General features: G+C 28.0%; 1 protein-coding gene across 4 annotated transcripts in view; it reads left to right on the forward strand.

The window, feature by feature from the left end:
* LOC100574733 (cardioacceleratory peptide receptor) overlaps positions 1–26,849 on the forward strand; it is a 241,635-nt gene that overhangs the window by 4,200 nt on the left and 210,586 nt on the right. The window lies entirely within an intron of this gene.

Here is a 26,849-nt window from a genome sequence, read left to right on the forward strand (position 1 = left end):
AGCGTATTAAATATTTTTGGGCATTTTTATTGTCTTTTTTTTCCAAATTTGTTTCGTATATACCGATAACTGGGTATATAGAAACGAGCGGGTAAAAGCCGAAGAGAAAGAAAACCAGCAATAACAATAACGGCGCGCAGTCCGATCCCTATTAGCCGCCGTATGAATATAGTTCCGGCCATAACGACAATACGTTTATAATACGTATTCTTCGAATCATTTCGGCACATTGACCATGAACAACACTCTGAACTTCCTCCAGCCTTTGTGCAGTGCAACCCCATGTCTGTAGCCAGTTTGACCGGAGGGCGTACGAGTATTGCGTGCAGCGGTCGTGTCGAGAGTACTGTTGTTTTTTTTTGTGTCGTTAATAAAAGTCACGGGTTCTTGAATGCATGTGCGCAGATATGTGAAGTGTGCGGTTGACTTTTACCGTTTGAATGTAGGAGTTGATGAGTATTGGATTGGGGGGGGGGATGGGGTGGATGGGTAGTAGGAAAGATGCGAAAACACACAAATGTAAGTTTCTGGTCTTATTTTATGGCTTTGAAAATCCGACGGTTTACTAGGACAGAATTGATTGAAAATAAAACAAACAATCAAAAACAAATAACAGTTGAGAAAATATAGCGAGCAATTATTTTCAAACCATTGATTTAAAAAAATTATTTTTGTTTACTGCACTAAAATAAAATGAATATTTAGTTTCTAAGTCGTACAAATATTTTGCAACGATCAAAATGTATAAATTTGTCAATTAATGGTTTACGGTTTTTATGATTTATTAAATACAACAAATTTAGAAGGCTCTTCTGGTAATCAATCAAATATTTGGGAAATTAACTAGATGATATAGGTTATTCATACAGATATAGAGTTTTTACAAATGTAGGTATATAATCAAACTTTAATTTGTTTTGATTTTTGAGTTGCTTTGCTTATCTAAGTTAAAACAAAAACAAAAAACAACGTCACTTGTGTCAACTTTCACTTGCTTGTATAATTTTTATTTAAACAAATATAACTACATGATGATGGACCAGGATTAGTGAAGAAATCGCATATTGTGTAACCGGTTGCTTGGTCTTTATCTAGACTTCTCACTTTGTTATTCATTGTACTCTAGTTTTGTCACCATCGCAATACCGGATATTATGTGAAAGTTAAAGACTGTTTTCACTTGAATATTAGTTTCCAAGTCATATGTCTTGGATATGTTAATTGTCAATAGTGAGATATTGTTTCCGTTATTGTATAGGTATATGGAAATTATATTTAATGTTAGAAGAATTTTACAAATCCATGTTAGTTATATTTGAAAATTGCAATACCTATTATCTATTAGTATTTATTACCAAGAATGACTGGAAATTCTATACAAGGTCTTATGTAAACTCTACCAGAATCTAACAATTGTTAGTAAACATTTCTTTCGATAGGAATTTAATTATGAATTTCGTTGAAGATCACCGAAGTGAGAAAATAGTGATCAACACTTAGACTCTGTTTACACTGTTGTCTGGTTTTTTTTTTAAATGCATAAGTAATATTGGAAAATATATATTTTCAGTTATTAGATATTAAAAATAAATAATAAATATTATATTATATTCATTTATTTATAATACCTATAATGTGAATAAATATATAAATATATAATGCTAATAATATCTTTATATCTCCATCGTTTGAAATTATTGTAATAAATATTTTGAATAGGTAATTGTATTGATAATTGATCTTTGAATATTCAATCAACAGTAAAATATAGTCCTAAATTTATGTTGATTACAATATTGTTTATTTAAAGGCATTTGATTTTTGGAAATTATAGTTATTAAATGGCATATAAACTAAAAGTGCCATTAGTAGGTATCTGCATGTATATTTTATAATTGAAAATAGGTACATAGATAATGTATAATGTTTTATAACTAAACGTTGGTAGTACACATAACTAAATTTTAAAATAGAAATATTTAAAATTAAATATAATAATTTAGTTTTACATTCTGAGCTGAGTGACATTTTACGTGTGGGATGGTTTTACAATGATGTGTGGTTTTTTTTTCGTTTCTTGATGTTACTTTTGCCTTAAGGAGTGGTAAAAAAGCTTCAATTATTATCAATGTTGAGGGTGCTTTCTGGTGGAAAATGAGATATAGTTAATAAAAAACTTGAAAAAAATGTATAGTATTAATATCTAGAAAAATTACTTCATGAAAAAATAAATTATTTTTTTTTTTTTTAAATTAGAAAAATGTATAACTGAAGGCACTAAAAATGTACATCAATTATGTAGGTATATTATAATTTATAAATTCATAGACATGGTAAATTTTTTTAAAATATGTTGACTCTTTTTGTGATATTATTGATATTTATAGACTTTAGATTCTCGACTTTTTTAATGAATATAATATGGTTGTTGTTTATGACCGTCTTAGGTCTCTACTCAAAATCGTTTTTCATATAAGTACAATGATTTATCATTGAATTCCAATTTCACATAATATCCATTTACTATATTACAATGATCTTCTCAATGACTATGTGCATTTGACACCTACTATAGCGCAGAGCGATTTCTTCAGTTTTTTTTTGTTTTTCAATATCGATGAATTTTTCTTATTTAAAACTGTTATATTGAATATTTTAAAAATCCTGGAAAGAAAATACTTCTAAAGTGCCAGTTATTTGTATAAAAATGTATAAGCGTTTTTAAACTATTAAAAACACTATTTGATCATATATTTTTCAAATATGTAAATTTCATTATTTGTTGATATTTTTATTGAATTTAATTTTCTTATCGGCAAGTCATCATTTTCGTATGAAATAAACAAACAGATTTAAAATTCATGAATTTCGATTAACGTGTATTTGTATAATATAAGTACATAATATATACATATTACAATAATACAATTATATTATCGTGCGTAGGTTCTATGTTGATGTATTCAATAGATATAAATAAAGTTGATTTGTTGTTGTGCTTCCATTACAAGGCCCTGTTTAACTCGTGTATAATATATGATAAGATTTTTTTTTTTACCATAATATTATGATATTTGAATTGTTTAAAGTTGTACTATCATTATATATCGTTATTACGTTATTCATCTGCATGGTAACGGCAGACTGTTCGGTAATAGAATATAAATAAAATATACTCTATTAGTTCTTAATTATTCATTGATAAAGTTGACTCCCAGCTGCATACGAGTATAAGGTCACTAAATTAGAGCAGAAAGTATTTTAACTATTATTGCACAAAATAATATTATTATTTATTGCCACAAGTTTATATCTAGCACTCTTCAATCGGTCGTGTTCTCTGGAAATTCTGCAGTAGGTACCTACACATTCCTGAAGTATTGTACTTATTCGTGATACCTCGAAATTGAGTAATATTACTGCTTGTTGTTTTAATCAAAATATAGTAATATGATATATAGTATATATTATTTTTCTCTCGACTAGAATGTTTCTTTTTCACAGTCACAAATTGAGGAATTGCTCTTTTATGTTATATATATTATATGACTGCGTTTAATCGACGGGTCATTAATCTCCGAAACGTCCAGTTTGTGGATGGCAGATTTCACAAGCACCGACAATTAATTATCTTTAGAAGTTTACTCTTCTTATATGGCAGCACCTACACAACAGTAGTAAATACAGCAGTAGCCTCAGTACACACGCAATATTATAATAGTCGTGTACACGTCAATGACTGAATAGTGAATTGACGCTGCCACTGTTTATATAGATACTCTTTAGAGACAGAGTAACATATTTTTAATTACAAAACGCAGTTCGAACCATATTATCCATAACATGCTATATACATGATAGGTAATCCGCGTGGTTAACGATAAACGATAAGCTCGTTTGAGCTGATGTTTATAATTTATTGTACAGGCACCTACTGTTACATAATATTATAATTTTGGAATTGGTAAAATACGATTTTTAACTTGTTTATTACCTGTTAGGTTGTATAATGACTAATGAATAACTAAACGAATTTTCTGTTTACATCATTTCAGTTTTAGCGATTTTCGAACATTTTAAATATTAATTTCGATCAGTTGCTAAGAGGAGGGTGACAGGGCGTATGGTGGTGAATAATATAAACAATCTCTGAATACGAGATTATTATCCTCATTGGTTTTAAAATACCAAAGCAATTTCAGAATACGAGTTGGATATTCTTATTGGTTTTATAATCCCTAACGGTTCAAAATGCTATGAACTTATTTTCTAGGCACACCAGTACGGCAACATGTAATGATTATATACGTCACGTCTTTAAATGATAAAGTTTACAAAATATGATTCTGAATCGTATATTATACAAGCACATAGTTATCATATGTTGTCTGTTTGAATTGAAAATTCGATGTATGCATCAAAAAAAAAAAAATAATAATAAAGTATTTACCGATAAGTTTATTAGCTTATTTTACTTTACCGGGATTGTATTTTTAATTTAATTTTATTTTTTATCACTAATCATTTTGAATGCAATGGCTGAGTCATAGGTAAGCATAATATAAAATAATATGATACTTGTTACAATTAATTCAACAAATAAGTTTTGAAATAGTCGAAAATTGTATTATACAATATTACAATGTAATAAGTACTAAGCTTTGAAAATATATTTTAAATTAATATAATTTTCGTTTTTTTTAGTCAAAAAAATTATGTTAAGACATAGTTAAACCAAGACGATCGCCCAATATTTAAATGCTGTGGTTTTATAGTTTATCATATTACGTTTAAGTATAAATATATTATTAAATTTGTATTAGAATAAAAATATAAATTATTATATGGTGTATTATTTGAAAGAGTTATTATAAGTATATATAAAAAGTACATTACAATCGTAGAGTTTTGTATTTTTAATAGAAAATTTAAAACCAATATTTCTATATTCCATTATATATTGTTGGTTTAGTCTTTCGGGATTTTTCTCAAATATTATCACCCACAATAATATGCATCATGCATTAAACATTTAAAAAAATACTGATATTGCTTACACGTCTGGAGTGAAGTAAGAAATAGTGTCGCCAAATAGTATCGAAGGCATAGATAGAAAAATATGAATAAGGTATATAATATAATATGCGTACCGTATAATATGATATTGTAAAAAAATAAAAGGCGAGAAATAATAACACAACAGTATTTAGAATTATTTTTATAAACCCATATACATAGGTTTTATTACGTGTAACTTTTATTTTTTCATACAACATAATAATAATTGCCATAAAGTTCGACCGGAACGTTTCGGAAGTATAATATAATAATATCCTCTCCGCTAGCGTACACGAAAGAGACACGATTTCCGTTTTAAGCGATTGCCACACCGGTTTTCAAAGTTATAAGAAGAAATAATAAAATCGTATAAAAAAATAACTATTTTGTTTATTAGTTCCGATTCACTTTTGGTTTCCGGAACATTACCATCATAAACTCGACGTCGTGATATTCGTATTTCAAATGACAAATGCATTTTTGTTAGCCTAAAGTATTATATTCCCAATAATCATACTATTTATCGATATCACGATTTTAGTTGAGGTTAAGGTTAATTGATTAATCGCAGTCATTACGTGAATGTGTGGGTCTAGAACAATGGATCTGATCACTAGGATTTTCCTACGTATATACTAATTTGGGATATTGACGTCTTTTAGTAATTAAAGTGAACATATTATTGTACCTATACTAAGCAACGATCGTTAATATTTTATCGACAATTATATCGATTTGTTGTGAGCGTGTGAACCAATTTTATACATTTTTTTAATTTTATAATAACACGAGTTGAGTTATTATTGTTAATTGTATTTTACCTAACCTAAGTAAAAACATATTTTTATTATTTCATAAATATTTTAATCTAGTTATGTGTTTAATAAGTTAAAAGGAATGAAGTAAAAAATCTACTTCTTAAAATAATATATTTTGTGTGGCTAAAGGTAAATAGTTACCAGCATAGAATGTTTCATATTAATAAACATAATTCGATTATATAATTTATTAGGTAATAATAATAATTATAAGTAATAATATAACGAGTGCGTATGTTAACATTATTTAGAAACAATAATATATAAGAATAACATTTTGTTTATATTCCTGTCAAAAATGTAGTACGACTAACGTATTTTTGCAACAATGAAAACTTATATTGATAAAATAAAAGACAATGTCATAGACAAAAACGTACGCATTTTTTTTTTTTTTTTGATATTGGTTTTTTATCCAATTTATAGAGAAATTATGGATTTAAAAACTTTGCCATTTACATTACACATTAGTAAATATGTCTACCTAGTAAATAGTAATGCATTACTATTTACTAGGTAGCTATTGATTTTTTTTTTTTTTTTATTGATCTAGTAAATAATTTACAACCCGGCATCTAAGGCCATTAGTTACAGTAAAGTAGATAGGGAGGGAAGTTAGTTACACTATGTATACATTATAGAGATATGTTCGGGGAGATAAAATAAAGGAAAGTACACAAAATTTTTAGATTGAGTTGAATAAGTTGATTGATTTTAAGAAGTCTAACATCTTGATATTGTCCTCGGTTTCTGGTCCTAGTGCGGTGTCGAGTGACGCGTTATTCCAATCCTTGGTCTGTCTTGTTCGTACTTGAGACATTCTGATAATATGTGTTTCACGGTCAGCCTTACACCGCTAACTTCACATATGGGAGCTTCTTCCTCAGCCATTAGGTATCCGTGTGTTAATCTCGTATGACCGATACGCATACGATTTAGTACTGTTTCTTCTTTTCTTTTTAGGGAGCTGTTAATCCATCGGTTGGTAGAACTTTTAACTGTGTTTAGTTTGGTTGTTTGATGCCTCCATAGCCGATGTCATTTGTCATTGACGTCCGATTAATCAGGGTTTTAATGTCATCGTATGTTTGCGCTGGTAGTACTGTTACTCCCTCATTTAGGGTGGCAATTTTAGCCTGTTGGTAGGCTAAATCGTTCCCTTGGATGCCCGTATGGCCGGGAATCCACATGAGCGTGATTTGTTTGTTTCTAGTCGAGGCCTCGTATAGTTTCTTTTGTATTTTTGTTGCGATATCTCTAGGCTGGAATTGGTTTTGGATGCTGATGAGGGTACTAAGGGAGTCACTAAATATAATGCGTTTTGGGTGCTTATCTTGTATTATTCTTTTTACTGCCTCGAGTATCGCAGTGGCTTCCGCCGAGAATATGCAGCATGTTCTTGGAAGTTTGAATAATAGATTTCTGTTTTGGAATATAATTGAAAAACCAAATTCATCATGGTACTTAGAAGCATCAGTGTATAATTTTTGATAGTCTTTATATTGTTCTAGTATACTGAGAAATTGACTTCTGTTTACTGAAGGTGGAGTTTGAGATTTAAGGAATGACGTTAGTTCTGTATTTATTGGGTAATGAGGTACCCACAGGGGATGAATCATTGGTTCTCTTGTAATTATTTGAGACGTGTTAATGTCGTTAACTTTTAATACTTGGTGGATTTCACTAATTTCTTTTGTGAGTGGGTTGCAGTTAGCTCTAGCTATTCTAGCTATGTATTTTAGAGCCAAGTCAGTCCTTTTAATCTCGGGTAGGTATTCGCCAGATATGTTATATATGCTTACAATTGGGCCTATAGCGAGTCTCAATTCGCTATTGTAGATAACATCGATTGCTTTTAGGGAAGAGTTTGGTGCAGATTTGAACATAATGGATCCGTAGTTAAGCCTGGACTGAATAGTGGCTTTGTGGATCTTGATTAAAGTTTGAGAATTACCTCCCCAAGATGTGTGGGATAGTATTTTGAGTATTTTTAGTGCGTTGATGGTTGAGGTCTTTAGGTAATGCATGCGGGTTGCCCACGTGAGCTGGCTATCGAAAAAAAGACCAAGGATTTTAACCGATTTTTTATTGGGAATTGGCATGTCGTCCAGAGTTATTTGGAGTTTGCCTACCTTTCTTTTTTTGTGAATACTATACAGTTTGATTTTTTAGGGGAGAAGTTGAAACCTGTCTTTCCTGCCCATTCCTCTAGGTTGTTTGTGGTTATCTGAAGGAATTTTTGTACTGTGTTCATATTATTGCTTCGGCATGAGTAGTTAAAATCGTCGGCGAAGAGGTTACATTTTACTGGTAGGGAACAGCATTGGGTTATGTCGTTTATTGCTAACAGAAATAACGTTACTGACAATGCTGAGCCTTGGGGTACTCCGTTTTCTAGAGAGAATTCTACGGACATTAGGTTATTCGCTTTTACTTGGAATGTGCGGTCTTTTAAAAAGTCGGCTATAATATTGAGTGTTTTGCCTTTGGATAGAATTTGATTGAGTTTGATTAATATGTTATGTCTTAATGTTGAGTCGTAAGCCTTGGCAATGTCCAAATTCACAAGTCCCATTATTTGCTTGTCTACGAAGTTTTGATTAAATTCGTGATTAATTTGAATTTGATTGTCGATTGTACTTCTGTTTTTTCTAAAACCACTTTGTTGATTTGATAGAAGATTGTATTTTTCTAGGAACCAGGTTAGTCTACGGTTAATGACTTTTTTCAATAACTTGCACATGGTGTTCAATAGAGTTATTGGTCTATATCCTTCTGGTTTGAATTTGTCTTTTTCATGTTTGGTGATTGGTATAATTGTACCGTTTTTCCAAGTGATTGGCCAAGAACCTTCCGTAAAAATTGTATTGAATATTTTTAGCATTCATTTTAGGGCATTTGGTCCGAGGTTTTGTATAAATATGTAAGGTATATTATCGGGTTCGGGACCATGACTTTTGAATTTTGCCAAGGTGTATGTGAGTTTATGGAAGGAAATTGGTTTGTTTAGTTGGATTTGATCCGTGTGGTTGCTGTCGTTACTGTTAAGGATAGTTTCGTTTTCGAATTTTCGTTTGTACATTTGGAACTGGGTTTTATAGATTTTATCGCTACTGTTATTATAAAAGTATTCTCCCAATTTATTCGCGGTTGAAAGGTCGTTATTCATTAGTAAGTCGGTATTATTGTCTATGGGGTTTATTTTGTGACTTCTATAATTGAGTCCTTTTAAGGAGTGGATTTTGTTCCAAACAAGTTTGGTGTCAGCATTTTCGTTGATACTGCTTGTGAAATTTTCACAGGACGCTTTTTTGCTAGTTTTAATCAGATATTTGGTTCTAGCTCGAAGTTTTTTTAATTCGATGAAGTGTTCTTGAGAATTTGAGAGTTGGAACTTTTTTAATGCGTTATGTTTATCTTTAATTGCCATTTTGATGATTTGATTCCATCAGGGTACTTTGGGTATTTTATTAGTGGAAGCTGATTTACCTATTGTTAGATTTGCTATTTTAAGTATTGAGTTGGTAAACGTAAATACTAATGTATTGATGTTTACCGTTTCGGCATCTTTTATACATTTGATTTCTTCATCTAGTTATTCATAGAAAAGTGACCAATCGGCACTTTTTAAATTCCACCTTTCCACAGAAGGAAGGTCGTCATGGATCCGAGATAGGTATTTAATGATGATGGGGGAAATGGTCGCTGCTGGTTAAATTATTATATACTTTCCATTCTAGTCTTTGTGCTAGTGATGCGCTAGATAGTGTTAGGTCGATGTTGGACATAAGACCGTTTGCGATATTTACATGGGTGGGTTCATATTGAATTGGTTACTATAATATATTGACATATTGTATACTTACTATACATTACACATAGTTAGTATTTATTGATTATTATTTATAAAAATGATAAATATATAGCTTATTTATATAATAAGAGGTTGAGTCCGTTGAGTTGCAATAGATAGACAAAGATGTTCATTGTTCATACATTCTTCTTAGCTACCATTAAAAAAAAGAAAGTTTTGCTCTTTAAAAATAAATAATAAAGAAGACATTTTACTCTTGTCAATGTAAATAGACAAGGAAAAATACGATAGTAAAGCCCCCGCGGGTCAGTGTGACCTATATAATAACATCTTCTACCCCTCAAAAATAAAAAAACCTTAGTTGTGTCTATGATTTACGCGTGTAGTTAGAAGTGATTGGACAAATATGGTAAAAACGGAAACTTTAAACAAAAAAACAAAAATATATTCTGTATAATACCTAACCTAACCTTATAAAAATAGTGCAGCACGCGGTGAAACAGAAAACGCGTTAAAACGTTTTTCAAGAGTTGAACGGTCTTACCAATTTAGAATTCAAGCGACCAGCAATAAACAAGTTAGAACTTACCCTCTGCACATAGTTACCGACCTAGTTTCCAAATACTGTAAAAAACATATTATTTATCAAAAATAATACGCCATGCGTTCTACAGTGGCGTATAAATAAGGGTTTAATTTTGGAGGTGGGTTGAACCCCTAAAACCACTGTCTATTTATACGCCACTGGTAGTATAATAGTTCTACCAGCGAAAGACAGTGTTAAGTCTTACCCGTGTAAAACATTTGTTCGGGTAGGGCACTATAGATACAGGTATGCTATGCCGCCATTTTGCGACTAATAATGTTATGTGAATTTGAATTTCTCCCTCTTTATTTTATCATTTTATCATTGATAAATGAGTCGCAAAATGGTGGCATAGCATACCCATTCTATATAGAGCCTTAGTTCGGGCAGGCAATGTCAATATAGAAACGAACGCAGTAAAATATATACAAGTAGACAATTCAGAAAAAGGGTTTTTTTTTAAAAACATTTTTAAATACACATTGCGCCGAAATTGTGATCAACGTTATATACACGTAATATATTATTATCTCCAGTGTATAAACAATTAAATACAACTATTGACGGGACCAGAATAACGTTCATCCGTCGATCTGCAAGCTTTAGAGTAAACCCCGAGATGTCTATACCGATCCAAATTCCCTAGACTTCAAATGTTTAACCACTCCGGTACAGCCAAATGATTGAACGCTATTGGACCGATTGTACCTGTGGCCGTTGTCGATTAGGAATAAAGGACGTTATAGAAAAAAAACCTGTAGTCGAGTAAACTTTAATTATTTCAGACACACATTATCATCAATTTTGCAGTTTGTGTGCGGATCGCCCTCTCACCGTCCTTAAATGTTAGGTAATCATTCAACAATTTTATTCTAGAACGTTCGATTTTAGAATATACCCGCAATTGATATTTTTTTTTTTCATTCATTATTCCGAATACTAACAAAGTACTTACATAATACTAAATTACATTAATATAAATACATGTTTTACGTTTAACGAATCGTTAAGAACAACCGGTAAAAACAACCGGTACCAAAATAATTACATTTTAATTATTTTAAGAACAATATTATATTTGTACGAATTGCAAACAGGTGAAAAAGAAATACAATTAGTAATATACAGGATGATTTTTTAAGGATGCTCGTTCTATTCCTATAGTTAAATTCAAAATTGCTGCATATATTTAAATTCTGATTTCCGGAATTTTTAAATACACCGTATTTTGTACCATTTAAGGATGATCCTGTGACTTCCGTTTTCAAATAGAAACACCCCTTTTTAATTTTTAATTGTTAAGCAGATATATTTTTGAGAATTTTGATGTTTCTAAATCAAAGTAGTTTTTGAGTTATATAACATTGTGTACTAAGGATAATTATGTCAATGGTATTGGGTTAAGTAGGGTTAAGTAATGGGCTTCGATAATTTGAAAAAATTAGTAATTACTATTGATTTATTAATAAAAATAATTGAAAAAATGACCCAAATATAATAAATACTACATCTAATAATATAACATAAAATTTTCATTTTTATAAAACCATTTTTAATAATTATTATCCTTAGTATAAACATTTTAATAACTCAGTTACTACTTACTCAATGGAATTTAAATACATTTATGGACATTTTCAAGAAAATCAACCACCAAATAACTTTCAATAAAAAAGGGGGTTCTCATTTGGAAAAATAGAAGTTTATATCGCCACAGGACCATCCTTAGTACCCCTTAGAACCCTAATCTAACCTAATCTTTAGTAAAAATAAATCAAAATTTGAAAATATTATGATCTTATTATAGGTACCCACATTTAAAAATTCTAAAACTCAGAATTTGAATAAATGTACCTACTATTAAATTAAAACAATGGGAGTGAGTTGTGAGTATGCTTAAAAAATCACCCTGTACTGTTCTTAGAAAATTAAATAAATTCATTAACTGTCGAATGAAATTGAATACAGTTTGTGTAATGGAAATAATTATCATTGTAATGACCATAAAATATATTGTATATTAATTAAATCGATGATTTCTAAAGGGTTTATTAATTATTGTGTTTAACATGTTTAATCGATTAAGTCCCACCAATAGAGTCAATTTTGCGAATGCGTTGTGCATTAGATAAAAATATATTTCCAGACCTTTGGAATTTCAGTTGTTTCGGATTACGATTGCAGATATTGTTTCAAAGCACCGGTGAAAATTAATTTAAACCATTGTTGTGAAAATACCATTTATATCGAGTAAGAATACTAAGAATTTGGCGAACTATTCCAATAGCCATTTGACGATTTACCCAGTGTAAAGTGTTAATGTTTTTGTTAAGTGAATTCCGTTTCGAGTTCTTAGTAAACAATAAACATACAAACACCGGACGAATGGTTTTGAAGTACCTAGCAACTGGAATCTGAATTATATTATTACAAATAGATAGGTAGAAGAACTTTTTTCAACAGTCAAGTCGTTAGTAAATATATTTTATAATACTGTCAATGCACGTAGGTAAGTACAATGAGTAAAGTTTGTAGAATAATATTGTAAGTTACAACTACGGTTGTAACCAAAACAATTGTTACTTCGTAGAATAAGAGATCAAAATACTTTCATTTAAACTACAATTTTGTGTAGTTATAACTTATAACTTTAATAATTTGATTGTTATAGCTATATATAAAATATAATGGTAATATTATATTCAAAAGTTGATATTGATTATAATTATTTCTGCATAAATTCATCCTTAATTTCATCAGACATTATTTCATACATATTTACAGTCATGGAATCAACAACCCCAGAGTACGATTGATACCTAATTTTTAATCGAATTTCCAATTAAACTCCTGCGGTTGACAATGTCATTATTTATTTTGTACGACTTTTTTTTTAATAAATTAAAAGCAATTTTTTATAATACAATGTTGAATTTTTTTTGTTTATTGGGTCACAATTAATTTCAATAACAAAAGATGTATCAAATATAATAATATGCCGATAAGTAAACGATAAAAATATGAACTTTCACTTAAATAGTTATACAATTATATAATGATCGAAATAGATTTGAAATATAACTCATAAGAGTTAACAGAGAATTTATATTGGGTATAAAATCTCCAATTCATTTTTTTTTAGAGAATACTCATAAGTGTTTGATAAGGAAGTTGCTTTTCAGTGAATATTACTGTCAACCGATTAATAAATAAAAAAATATTTAGACTTTGAATTTAATGAATTTGAGGTTTCTCTCCATTACATTTTTATTATTTAATAACACTTAAAACTCAGAGGGAGTTATACTTCTCTAATTCATTTTTTTTAAGCAATTTCCTTGTATCTCTCTTTTATATAATTTTATTGTAATAATAATATTTACAGATTGCGTATTCTGTATAGTAAAAGTTAAAGATATTAATTTAACAAGAAATGTATACTTAAATATTTACATGGAAATATTCTTCGAAGAATATCTCTGTCTATTTATATACTGTAATGTATCTTGTAATAAAAATGTTTATGGTTTGTTTACTATATTATTTTCATGGTATTATCAGTAAATTAAAAAATGAAAAAAAAAAAATGAACATTTTTATAGCTTATGTACATTTTGTATTGTGTTAAATTTGAATGTACTGTTATTAGAACATATACTATTAATGTTATTTTAGAAGTGTTAACGATTTTTTTTGTGTGCGCTGTTAACCGAACCATTTTGTTGATTTCAAATCAATATATTTTATAGGCGAGTAAAAAATAATTTTATTTCATCCAAATTTAATATCTATTTAATTTTCTTTTATTAAATTGTCTACTTTATGGAGATGTTCTTTCCAATGCATACGTTCTTTTTTATTTATGCCTTATTACCATTAAAGTGTACATTTTGATAGATTTCATACCAAGGTTATTTATAATATAAATTCTCAGCTAGTGTTACTGCATTTGACATGTAGTTCTAAAAAAAATTGTGTAACGAATAAATTGTTCGCTTGTATTACATAACTAAAACATTTCTTTTAAACGATTTGTTAATATTCGAAAATAATATAAATAATAGAACCTATTTTTTATGATAATTATTAATTATAAATACAAACAACATAATCTAAAACGTGAATTTTTTTAAAAAGATATCTTAGTTTTTCATTCTACATCCTTAATTAAATACATTAATTATTTTAGTGGTTTGATAAACGTATGAGTGTGAGAATATTTTCGTTCCTAACATATTATTTGTTACATTGCACTCACATAATGTTATTAAATTAAATTTAATCATTAAACAATATAATATTATAACTATACATATTATTTTAAGATCTTAATTCGTAAAAATTGAGTTTTACTATATTTTAACACAACGAATGTTAGATAATATCCTAAAAACAAATATTTGAATATGTAAAGTTATCTTTTTCGTGAATTTAGTCAAATTAATGGGCATAAGAACTAATAATGAAGAATTATACGACCGTCAATTTTTTTCGGCGGCGGATCGTATAGGCAATTAATTTACGCCGGAGAATTAAATTAATATTTTAATATTATAGGTTTTAGGTTCTACTTACTTCCATAATTATTATTATCACATTATTCGTTCAATTATTTCATGAATTCAGTGACATATGTTATTACTTAATATCAGTGGTATACATTTTATTATTATTATATTCTATTCATACGTCTCAACTTCTTGTATAGGAATTAAAAATTATTTTAAATTTCATACATGCATGTTTAATTTATTGTAATTGCATGTGATATAAAGGCACACATTTGTTTACTGCTAGTCGCTAGGTATATACATTAATCCTTTCGGACAAATTTTTACACATTACCGTTAGTTAGTATAGTAAATTTGTTAATTATATTAAACAAACGTGTCTGACGCTTGTCATTCTTATATAACCATGTCACTGATTATAAGTGATAACCAAAGTTCAGGTTTTAATGTTCTATGAAAATATCAAATAACAACTAAAATTTAAATTAAATGTTCTAAAAATTAACTTCAAATTATTTTATTTTTGATAATATTATAATCAAACCATAATTTATTTTCAAAATGTTTTAAAAAAAAAAAAAGTTAGATGATCAGTATTGAACTAATACAATAAATTGTGAACAGATACCAGTGGTCGTGTGGTGATCTGGTCATTTAGATAAATTCAAAACTTGAGTTATTTTAAAATCAGATCACTATTATGTTTAAGTGGGTTCCAAAATGAAAAATACATATTCTTTTTTATTTTTGCCCTACACCTAGAAGGTTAGAAAAATTTAAAAAAATTACCTAAAAAATTCACTAAATTACATTAGAATAGTATGCTCTTGAAACACATTTTCAGCCTGGTAAACACCATGTCAGGCAATCAAACAAAAAATGACAAATTATAAAAACACGGTGATATTCGAGCACATGTGTTAATTAATCTCATTAGAAATTTATTTAAAAAACTTTGAGCATCAAAGTTCCTATGATGTCATAATATGCAGACAACTGACTTATTATAATACAATCTACTATTCATAAATTAATTCAAAAATTCAAATTTCTAAAACATACATTTTCTAATATAAAATTATATTTATTTCAAATGTAAAGCATATTAATTAAATACATATGCACTGAAAATATTTTTTTACAAGTTTTACAATTATACATTTTTTATTTTCATCGAAAATATTTTTAAACGAGTATTCGTTAAAACCCTGTATAACTGAGAACCAATACCATTTGAGAGAGTTCATGAATATACCCAAAACAGATATTAATGGGTACTTAAAGTAGTTCCTTTGTCGTTATTATTATTTTTTTTTATTTTTATGTACACTTTAAAATATATTTTTTTCTTATTACTTATAGTAGAACGTTTGTCTTCGATTTAAATTGGCAATAAAATATATATTGAATATTAATGGACTTAATAGTTTATGTATTAATCCTCGTGTAGACCATAATGCATTTTTGCAAGTGTCAAATAACAATCAGCAGTTAAACTGAAAATAACAACATGGGTTTGTCTGTTACATAATATATCTACAACAATATTTTATTCATACAAAATATATAAAAGAATAATTTGATGTTTAAAAATTGCGTATTCACGGAAGTAACAATCAACTTAATTATTGAAGATATTTTTAAACTGTAAACAAATAGGTAAATTGAGAAAAGTTAAAGTTGTTTAAAATATCGAATATATAGAATCACACCTATCACTCTACAGTCTACATGAATCTAAAGCCCTTCTTGTAGTCAGCTTATATATTATACATAAATCATAAACGTTTAAAGTTCAAGTGTATTCTTAAATCGATCACATTGAAGTCTGTGAAGCACACTTACAAATCACAAGTACCTATATATAAGCCATGATTTAAAATCATGGTTTCTAATAAGGTTTAAACAACTACAGTATTAATATTATAATATCATAATATTTTATAAGTAATCAATTAGCAGTAATAATGAATACGACTTTTGATAATTAGTTCAAAACTGATGCATTGATTGCATTTAAATATATTGTTATTGTTAATAGTGTTTTAAATTCCTAACTACTTAATTTTATATTTTTGTTTATAATATATCTGATATACTATTAGGTATTAAGGTATCCACATATTAACAATTATTTATTTAACCATTTATTTTAAACATTCCATTACTTTTAAAATAAACGTAGGAATATATTATTTACATATATTTGATACATTTGAAATATAATACATTACCTATTACACATAATATTGTTTCTTTGAAAATATCAGTTAAATATTTATACTTTAATTTAATACCTTTATTTATAGACTGGCATATCAAAATATTAACTATTTATATATATGTTAAGAAAAAATTTTAAGTAAGTAGTACAATATATTACATTTAAACATTAGCTATTACAGAACCCACAATTAATATAAGATAGGTACATTTATTTCTATAATTTATGTACTAAATCTATATTTATATAATAATTTAGCTAATGTAAAATAATGATGCTACTATTATAACAAAATCACAAAAATATAATATATATTAATATTAGTATTGAAATATACTTAAATATAGTTAACAATTGAAGTAATGTCTTAGCATAATCAAAAAGTTGACAACATGAAATCGAATTTTATTTTATCGTAGAACTAAAAACGTTTAAATTAGAAAACTATGTTAAATTGTAATAAACATTGTAATATATTGTAATAGTTCGTCTCATCTGATTCTATCATTGTGTATTCTTGATTACAGATGAAAATTATTTAATATATAATTATAAAATGTTGACAATTTTTCATTCATAACTTTTGTAAAATATAATTTGACTATTTTAAAACATTGTATCTCTACACACTGCAGTGGTGGTGTTAAAATTATTTTTTCTTGGTGGTGGCGATAAATTGTGTCTCATTTTACCACCACCGCTGCATTGTGTGGTGGCCTATATATGTTATTTTATAATATAATAGCACATAGTCATACACTATCACCGATTACTGTATTAGTATTGCATAGGATTGTTAGGTATGCATGTAGAACTAAAAACTAAATTTGGTCTTCTATACGTATATGAAAACAATCAGAAAAATATTTACTTTATTGTTCAGTTTAAATATAATTATGAGACTTCGATAACCGTAGAGATTGGATCAACGTGTGATAATAATAGTAATGTTGGGTACTTGTTTTTAAAAATTTTAACAAAAACATTTTAAGTAATAATAGATAATTCTATAGAACATATGGTTTATTGCGTAAGTAACTATAATTTACATAAACGTGAGGTGAATTACAAAGCACAAAAAAATAATATAAGTTATCCAAAATGTTACAAACTCTTCTTGTTCAATACTTTAGCCCAATAGTTTAACCGTGTATAAAAATTCCCAGATGAATTTGAAGAAATATTCGTATGAAGTTCAAAATATTTTTTTTATACTTTTCTCTCTTTTACATGAAATAAATCGACAAAAAGTTTTAAATTTTCTCAAACAACCTTAAATCTATATATTGTTATTTATTTCATCAAGCTTTTCATTGCAACGGAATAACCAAAATATTTTAGGTTTTTTTTTTGTTTGTCGCGAAAATATGTAAACATCGATAGATTCTAGAACTTTGTTAAGTCGTCTTAAAAAGTTAAAAGTTATAAGAATAATTACTCGCATATTCTTTTTAGACTTAATAGTCCGATGGTACGTGTCTATTTGGCAATCGTTCTTTGGTGTTGTTGCACAATAGCTTATGTAAATGTACTCGCTGTTCAAACATATGTATTAGCTCATTAATGTATGTGTCCCATTAGCTTTTGTGCTGAGAAAACTCAAATATATATATACATATATGTTACACATGCTTAAATAAACATATCATTATCAGCGTTAGAATGAATTTTATAATTAATTATAAGCTGACACTTCTTTTTAAAGTACCGTATATATTTAAACCTAGTTTATACTATAATAAGCTAAACGGTTCAAATACCACGGTTGTTTCAAACTTTTCTTATTTTGGTATCAAGTCTATATACTTTATTTTTCGTGTTCTATATATGTACATTTTTGTTTTCGAAAATCTGTATTATTACGGAATACAATATTATCTATCCATTTCCATATACGTGAATTTTTTGTGAATGATATTCATCAAATGGTAATAAGTAGTTAACTACCTAATAACTTAATAATAATCTACGGTAGTCAAAATATTTTGAAAATATCTAAATTTTATTTTAGTTTTGTTAAGCAAATATTTTTTTTAAATTTTTTTTTAATTTAAATTAATTTAACAAATTTTGTTAATTTTTTTAAACCTATTTATTACCTATTTATTTAAAAATAAAAATGTATATGAAATATTATTTATATGTTAAAGTTTTATTATGTAAGAAACATATAGATTATAATATATTTCTTCAACAGAGGCAGTTTCTTAGATTTTATTCATACTTATTTCTATGGATTAAGTTAATATGCATTTACTTAAAAATCTAATTTTTATTTTTATTATTATTTCGATTATACGCATTGCTTAATATATAAATATATTTTATGCTTTAATCAACATTTTTTAGAAAAAAAATAAGCTATCTATAATTATATAATTTAGTGGTTCCCAATCTGTTTAGCCAGAGGTGCCCTATTTTTGACCAAATTCAGTCGCGTAGCCCTGGTGAATTCCACTAAATATTAACATTATAATTTATCTATTGTCTAGTTCTCATTGATAACCAGATATAAACAATGTTATCGAACATAATATTATGATAAAAAAAAAAAAATGACAAAATATATACAATTCAAGTGCACACTCTACCAGATAAATACATTTTTATAGTTAAAAAGGAGGACAATAAAATATTACTACAAGAGAGGAAAACTACTATAAAAGTCCTGTATTATTGGAAAACTCTCAAACTCTCCTTTGTTACCTAGCAGTTTCTGCCCAATAATCAAATTTGAATGCACTTTGTGGCTTGCATGAAAAATAGTCAGTATTTCGCCTGGTTAAGAAAGACTAAGTTCTTTCATCTTGGTAAATATAATATCAGCTAAGTACGAAAGTTGAAAAAACTGATCAAAACTTATCCTGGAAAGTTGTGTATATAATATTATATGTATTCGCGGTATGTGGGGACCGACTAAGAATATTTGTGTGAAGTTCTTTGTTGAATTTTACAAATAGTTAAACGAAACGTTCGGTCATAATTTTGATGATCAGAATTCAGATAAATAGTCTGTTATATAAAATTACTAATAAGTAATAATTAATAGACACGAATATTATTTTATAAAATTCGAATTGAAATTAACTCAAAAATAGTTTTATGTTAGTTTGTATACATTTGTTTGTTATATAGATAGATATATTATTTTCTAATATCTTAGCATCAATACATTTTCATAAGCATATTTTTATCATAAATATAAACGTAACATTGTTCACCTTGTGAAATAATTTAATTTAATATAATATGTATATTTTGATATTTATGTTAAATATTTACATTTAAGAAACCCTATTGATGTAAAACTAAATATTTCACTGAACTTGTACGTTTCGCAGTCGTATCAGCTATCTTATTAGTAAATCATTAATCGTTTTGAGTAGTTAAATTATTATTTATTATTTCATTCATTCACGTCTTGTCTTGTGGGTATTGCTATATGTAGATCATAACGTATTCGATTTCTTCGGGCATTTTGTTTTTAAATATTATTCACCTACATTAATATTATTTATTTAATTGAGCCATCAATCAGCGGTATCATTAATATTTATGCTTGTTGATAGAAAGAGTTTTTAAGCGAACACTAAATATTACACTATAATTAAATCAGGTGTTTTTTTTTTCAATTATAAATAATAACGTAACGAGCCTTCTAGGATAAACGTATATGTTTAATTATTTATACATTTATAACTTTTTAATGTATCATATACATCCATCTTATTTTTTAGAATATTTAGAATCAAATTTTCATTATTTTTTTTTGTTATCTCTGATATTCTCATATTTATGTCAACGAATTAAAATATTATGTTTGACGGAGAGTACTTCTCCACATGTTTTGCATTGATCTGGTTTCGTGTCGGGCTACATAATATAAAAAAACATTGCTTAAATAAATAATTTAAATAAGTATCTGCAGTGTAGGTACCGACTACGCCGAGTTCAATTTAATAAACCTATATTATAATTTATAACGATAAACGATAGTCGACAGATTCGTAAACATTATATTTAAATACAGGCGCCTACTTATAATAATAATAATATGCTTGTTACACAACGCAAATAGTATAATATTAATATACCTACCGACAGAGACGTGTTATTATCTGACAGTACTATATAGTTGCTGTTTCAATTTGTATTGTTCTGTATATCTGATTGACTTGTTATATTTTTTATGCAAAATTATGCCTTAAATAAAGACGGCGGAAAAAAAGTCTATTGATCATTTTCAAATGTTTGATAAAAAAAAAAAAAACATACACATCTATATATTTATTTGCGCCGACACTGGAAATATCGTGATTTTAAAATCACCCGGGGAAATCTGAATTCTAAATAATATAATATACGCTTTTTGATAAACGATACACTGACAAAATGTCGTTAACAATCACATTTTTGCCTCGTCAACTGCGCAAAATTTTGCTATACACCGTCGTCCGATTGTGTGTGTGTGTGTGTGTATACTTACATATTATAATATTTAGATTTCCTTTTGGATAAAAAAGGGTGAGGCGTGAGCCATGAATTATGTATGCCTAATGCTCTCTTATCTTGAATGCCGGTGTCTTTATCAGCAGTCTTTGTATGAATCCGAGGCACCGTAAATTGCAAATGTATGATCACATTTTGGTAATAAATTAAAATTATTAAAAGCATATCTCTGCTGGTTCGTATTCGTATATTGCTGACTGCAGTGTGCAGTCATATAATATTTGAGGAGTTTTGTTTCCCTGTACTCCGACTTTACCCGGTAGCTTATATTTTGCCTCGAAATTAATTGGTCCCATGAAGATTAGACTCTTCACGGCCAATTAAACAATAATAACATTACAAATAAGACCAGAATAAATAAAGAAAAATCTTTAAAAAAACAATTTGGTTTAAAATTTGATAGCCAAATTTTAAATTATACTCATATAATTAACCGACACGTCATGTGTAGGTACGTCTAAATAACATATATTTAATATTAACATTAAAATTTAATAGGCAGTTATACTTCTTGATTTATATTAAGTTTTTTTTTCAAAATATACTTCATTATTCTAGTTCAAAAATGTTCATTCCGATTTCTAAAGAGTGTAGTTCTTAGAATTTAGAACTTAGATATAAGCAATTTTTTATTGAATTTTTTGAAATTTATTTCTAAATTATAACTAAGCTATAACTATAGCAGACGATATAAACAGAACTCTAATTTAGTGGAGTTGAGTATTCCTATATGACTGTTTTATATTTTGAAAGCATTCTTACTAATTATTTTTATTAAAACATCGGGACGTTATTTCAAAAAATATTTTTTAACATAAATTATTTTTGTAGGTACCTTATTTTTATTTCGCGAAGTTGAACTGAATAATGAATTTAAATTTTATATGATGAATTGTACAACTTATTATTATTATGAAACTGTCTTATAATTATTACAGCTATAGGTATGAAGTATAATTAAAAAAAGTATAAATTAATACAGGCACATTTAATTAATTAAAATAATTTTTAATATCAATAATAAGAATATTTTATTTAATTGTTTATAAGTCAAGTAATTGTTGGCATAATAATTAGGTAGTCTTTATATTGTAATTATTTGTTCGAGTATTTATGTTTAAATAATCATTTATTTTTTGTACACACACATCTGATGGCTCATTTTGAAAATATATATACTTATCAGTTTGATATGTATTTGAATATTATTCAAAAACGTGGCACAAACTTTTGACATTGTCTGGTTTTGGTCGGTCTTGACTATTCAGACAAATAACCTTACCGCTTTACTAAAACTTTCCTTCCTGTTCATATTCTGTTAAAACTAAATATGATCGAACCTAAAGTTTTTTTTATATATTTATGACTGTGGTATGCCTATATTAGGTTTTTAATTTAGTTTGGATAAAAAATTAACTAATATGTAATACATACTATACGCACACTTTGTTGATCTATACATTTTTTATTTAATAATATCCATGTTACCTAGTTTTGATTTGACTTTATTACACATTTTAATATATTACTAAATTACTAACTAATACTCATATTATACAAGATATTGTGTCGTAATATATTATCTTATAATATTAATGAATTAGAAAAATTACTTTTTAATGAAAATACTTTGAACAGTTTTTTTTTTTTTTTTAGTTGTATGTAATTTATAAATAGCCATTTTAATACAATATATTATAATGACACCCACTGACCCACCGGGCACCAACGTCTACCGTTGGCTACCGTCTACCAGCGATGTCAGCTGCTATTTAATTATTAATTACTTAACACGTTTAATCTCCCACGCTGTCTATATAAATCCATCACTCAGTATTTTTTTTTTTTATCGCATTTTAAGTAGGTTTTGATACGATACCGGTTAAAGGGGACAGACTTTGCAATTTATATTTAACGAACATTCTAATATAGTGTTATCAAACGAAACATTGTTTTTGTTTTTTCTCTATTGAGTAGTACCTATACACTTATATTTTTCGTTGTCGGATTAACGGTTAAACTTCACATGTAATGATATGTATGTTTCGTATCGAATTTTATATCGGTATTTATCGGACGGTTTTTGTGTAAGGTGGCACAAGTCAAATGTTGAAATTTTTTTTTTATACGTTAATTTTGTGTACAATTTTACGCCAGATCGAATATGGTACTACTGTCATAGACGCACGAGGATTTGTTATCACAGTATTTTAAAAGGCACAACATATACATCGACTTATTAATAGGGTATATAAATAAGGGCACAAGTCGTTTGACGTTTATCAGCTTAATTTTTATCATATTAAATTAATATATTTACGTTATTTTTATTTGATTCCTAGGTAGGTACCTATTACAACAGCTTACAAGTTATATAGGTATTTACATACCAAAAAACGTATACCTACAATAATTATAAATAAAATATAAATAAAAAAACAAATTAAATTCACTGAAAATAATAATTTTAAGGTTATTTGCGTCTATACTGAAAACCAGCGAAAATTGACTAATGCCCCTTTACATAAAAACCGGAAAATTATTTAGAAAAATTAAACCGAACTGATGTAGGCCGAGCGCAGCTCGCGTGACTCAACGCTTATGGTATATATACCATATACCGGCTGGCTATATACTTAACGATTGATGATGTGGTGTAAACCTAGTAGTTAGTAAGTACCAATAATTATCCTATGCTCGATAATTTAATAATATATGAGTTATTATGACATTGGCGTAGAAAATATCTAGAACGGGGGTCCAGATCACGTATTTGAAAATACGCGTTGTTGTCGTGGTTTTCGGCAGATTCCCCGCACAAACGGATTGATAAATAATAATAATATTATGGACTTGTATTCGATTTTGTATTATAATATTATATACGCACGTTTAATGACGGCGTTTACAAGCACGCGCGCGTACACACAAACACACGTAGATACCACGTACATAGGTTCATATGTATATATATAAGAGTGGTTTTGGACACCGCGGGCAGTTCCATTAATACCGAATGTCTCAATTTACATAATATTATTATACATACGTGATGGTTTGGACGCTCACTGACCAATATAATGATAATGATAATGATAATAATAATAATAATAATAATAATAATATTAAATTTATATTATATTATATTATGTGTAGTTAGCAGTGTACAATAATATATCTATAGCGGATACCTTGTATCTACACATTTAATTGGTCGGATATTATATAGTGGTCCGTCGGCCGGGTGGCCGTTATAATATAATATATTATATGTGTCGGCTGTTGTACCAGTCGCCATGCACATAATATATCCACGCCGCTGTCACGCGACCGACATTAGTTGTTATTTTAGTTTTAATTTTCCAACGAGACGCGCGTATAATATAATGCCGCTAGTAAATCGTAGTGCGTATTAAAATATATGCGTCTAGCTATAAATACAGTGGGATCTCGGTATTTCGAAGTTTCTGTATATCGAATAATTTTTTCAGTCCCGATTCACATATTATTTTAAATTACCTCGATAACTCGAAGTTTCGACATGTCGATTTTGGTCCCTTAAGACTTCGAGATGCCGTATATATAATATATGTGTATATAGAGTTATTTTACACGCGTGTACAATACAACAGGGTCTGTACAGCGAGTTTGGCGTCTTTTTTTTCGCAAATCAAGTTTGTCAGCCCGTAGTTCACTTTGAAAGCTGTGGACGGAAACTCTGAACAAATCTCCCGAGTGGTTTTTTTTTATATTTTTGAAGTTTTCCAAACATTTTCCGGGATCGCAGATGTTTGATGTTTCCCAGTATGCAATCGAGTGACATACACTAACTGCTAAGTGATATTCTATTTAGATCCCAAATTTGACCTACCCTCGTCATGTCCATATTGCCACATGAACCACATGACGAATCATAATATATTAGATTATAGTGATAACTGAAAGCTAGAAATCAGTGTGATAATTATATGTGATTTCTATACCATAGAATTGGTCATGTATTGTAGTGGTGATGATACTATATATGTATTATATATGTACTCAGCGTTACGACTTACGACCTACCGAAGTTTTAATAAATAATTAATACCGTTTTAGTTGAAATAGACTGCTCTGCTGTAGTGCTGTACCTACCTAATTACCTATAATAGGTAGAATACAATTCCCACAGGATCAATCGAAGAATGGCGGTTTTATTTTTATACAAACTTCATCATAGCAGGACTACCAAAGTCTAATGAAACGCACGAGTTTTTTCTCTATTTCATCGAAACCTTCATTTTTCGTATCACGTGACATTAGGTATCTATCAAACAACTTTAAGGGCGCCTTTAATTGACCCATGTCACTGTATTATACGTTATTAGTGCTGAACTTAATCGTATGCAGTAATAAAAATTGTTGGTCTCGTTATTAATATTTGGTATTAACTGACTAGTTACTAATGTGTAGGTATCCATTTGACAAGTGTCACTTACGCCGATTGTTAGCCGGTCCGGTCCAAAAAAAAAGTACCCATTAGGTTTTCAATTTTAGATATGGAGTATTTTTGAGTTATTTAATTTGTAAAATAACGTATTAAATAATAAAGTTTAAAAAATAATAATGACACTCCTGATATAATATCATCTATTCTTTCTAAATTAAGTAGGCACTGTTAAGTAGTCCTTTGCGTAGCAATTACACGAGTCACCGTAGAATTATTTAAATTGAATTATGAATATTGTTGCGCATTTCACGAGTAACCCAATTATAAATTTCCATGAAAGTTCTATGATTGTTTTCCAAGTTTCCAGCTAAAGGAAATAACTCAAACTTTTACCAAACGACTTAAACAACAAGCGAGTTTCGGTTTTAAGTCTTTCGAAATTTCTATTTTCTTTGTGAAAATATTTTTATTATTATTATCACTGTTAATGAATGAAGACAATCTGTTAATTCTAAGAAACTGACCTTTAAGTTTAATTATTTATTTTTTAAGTTTATTATTATTAAGTTTTTTTAATTATATTTCCATAATGCATCTACTTCAAAAAATCTTATAAACTATTTTATTATCCTTTTATAACCGTACAATACACACAGCTGTGTACAGTGTTCTCTGTACACATTGATTTAGTATTCACTATTCGCTTCATACGTATAATATTGTGTAATTTGTGTTCACCATAGGGATCTTGGATTTTGCAGATGGATTTCATGTGAAAAAAAATTAATTTAAAAACAAATAATAATACCGCTGTTTAAAAAAAATATCTTAATAGTAAGTTATTATCGAGGTACGAATTATGGTTTATGAGTAAATACTTAAATATTTATTTTCATTAAT

The sequence above is a fragment of the Acyrthosiphon pisum genome, chromosome A1, assembly GCF_005508785.2.
Source record: "Acyrthosiphon pisum isolate AL4f chromosome A1, pea_aphid_22Mar2018_4r6ur, whole genome shotgun sequence".
NCBI classification, from domain to species: Eukaryota; Metazoa; Arthropoda; class Insecta; order Hemiptera; family Aphididae; genus Acyrthosiphon; species Acyrthosiphon pisum.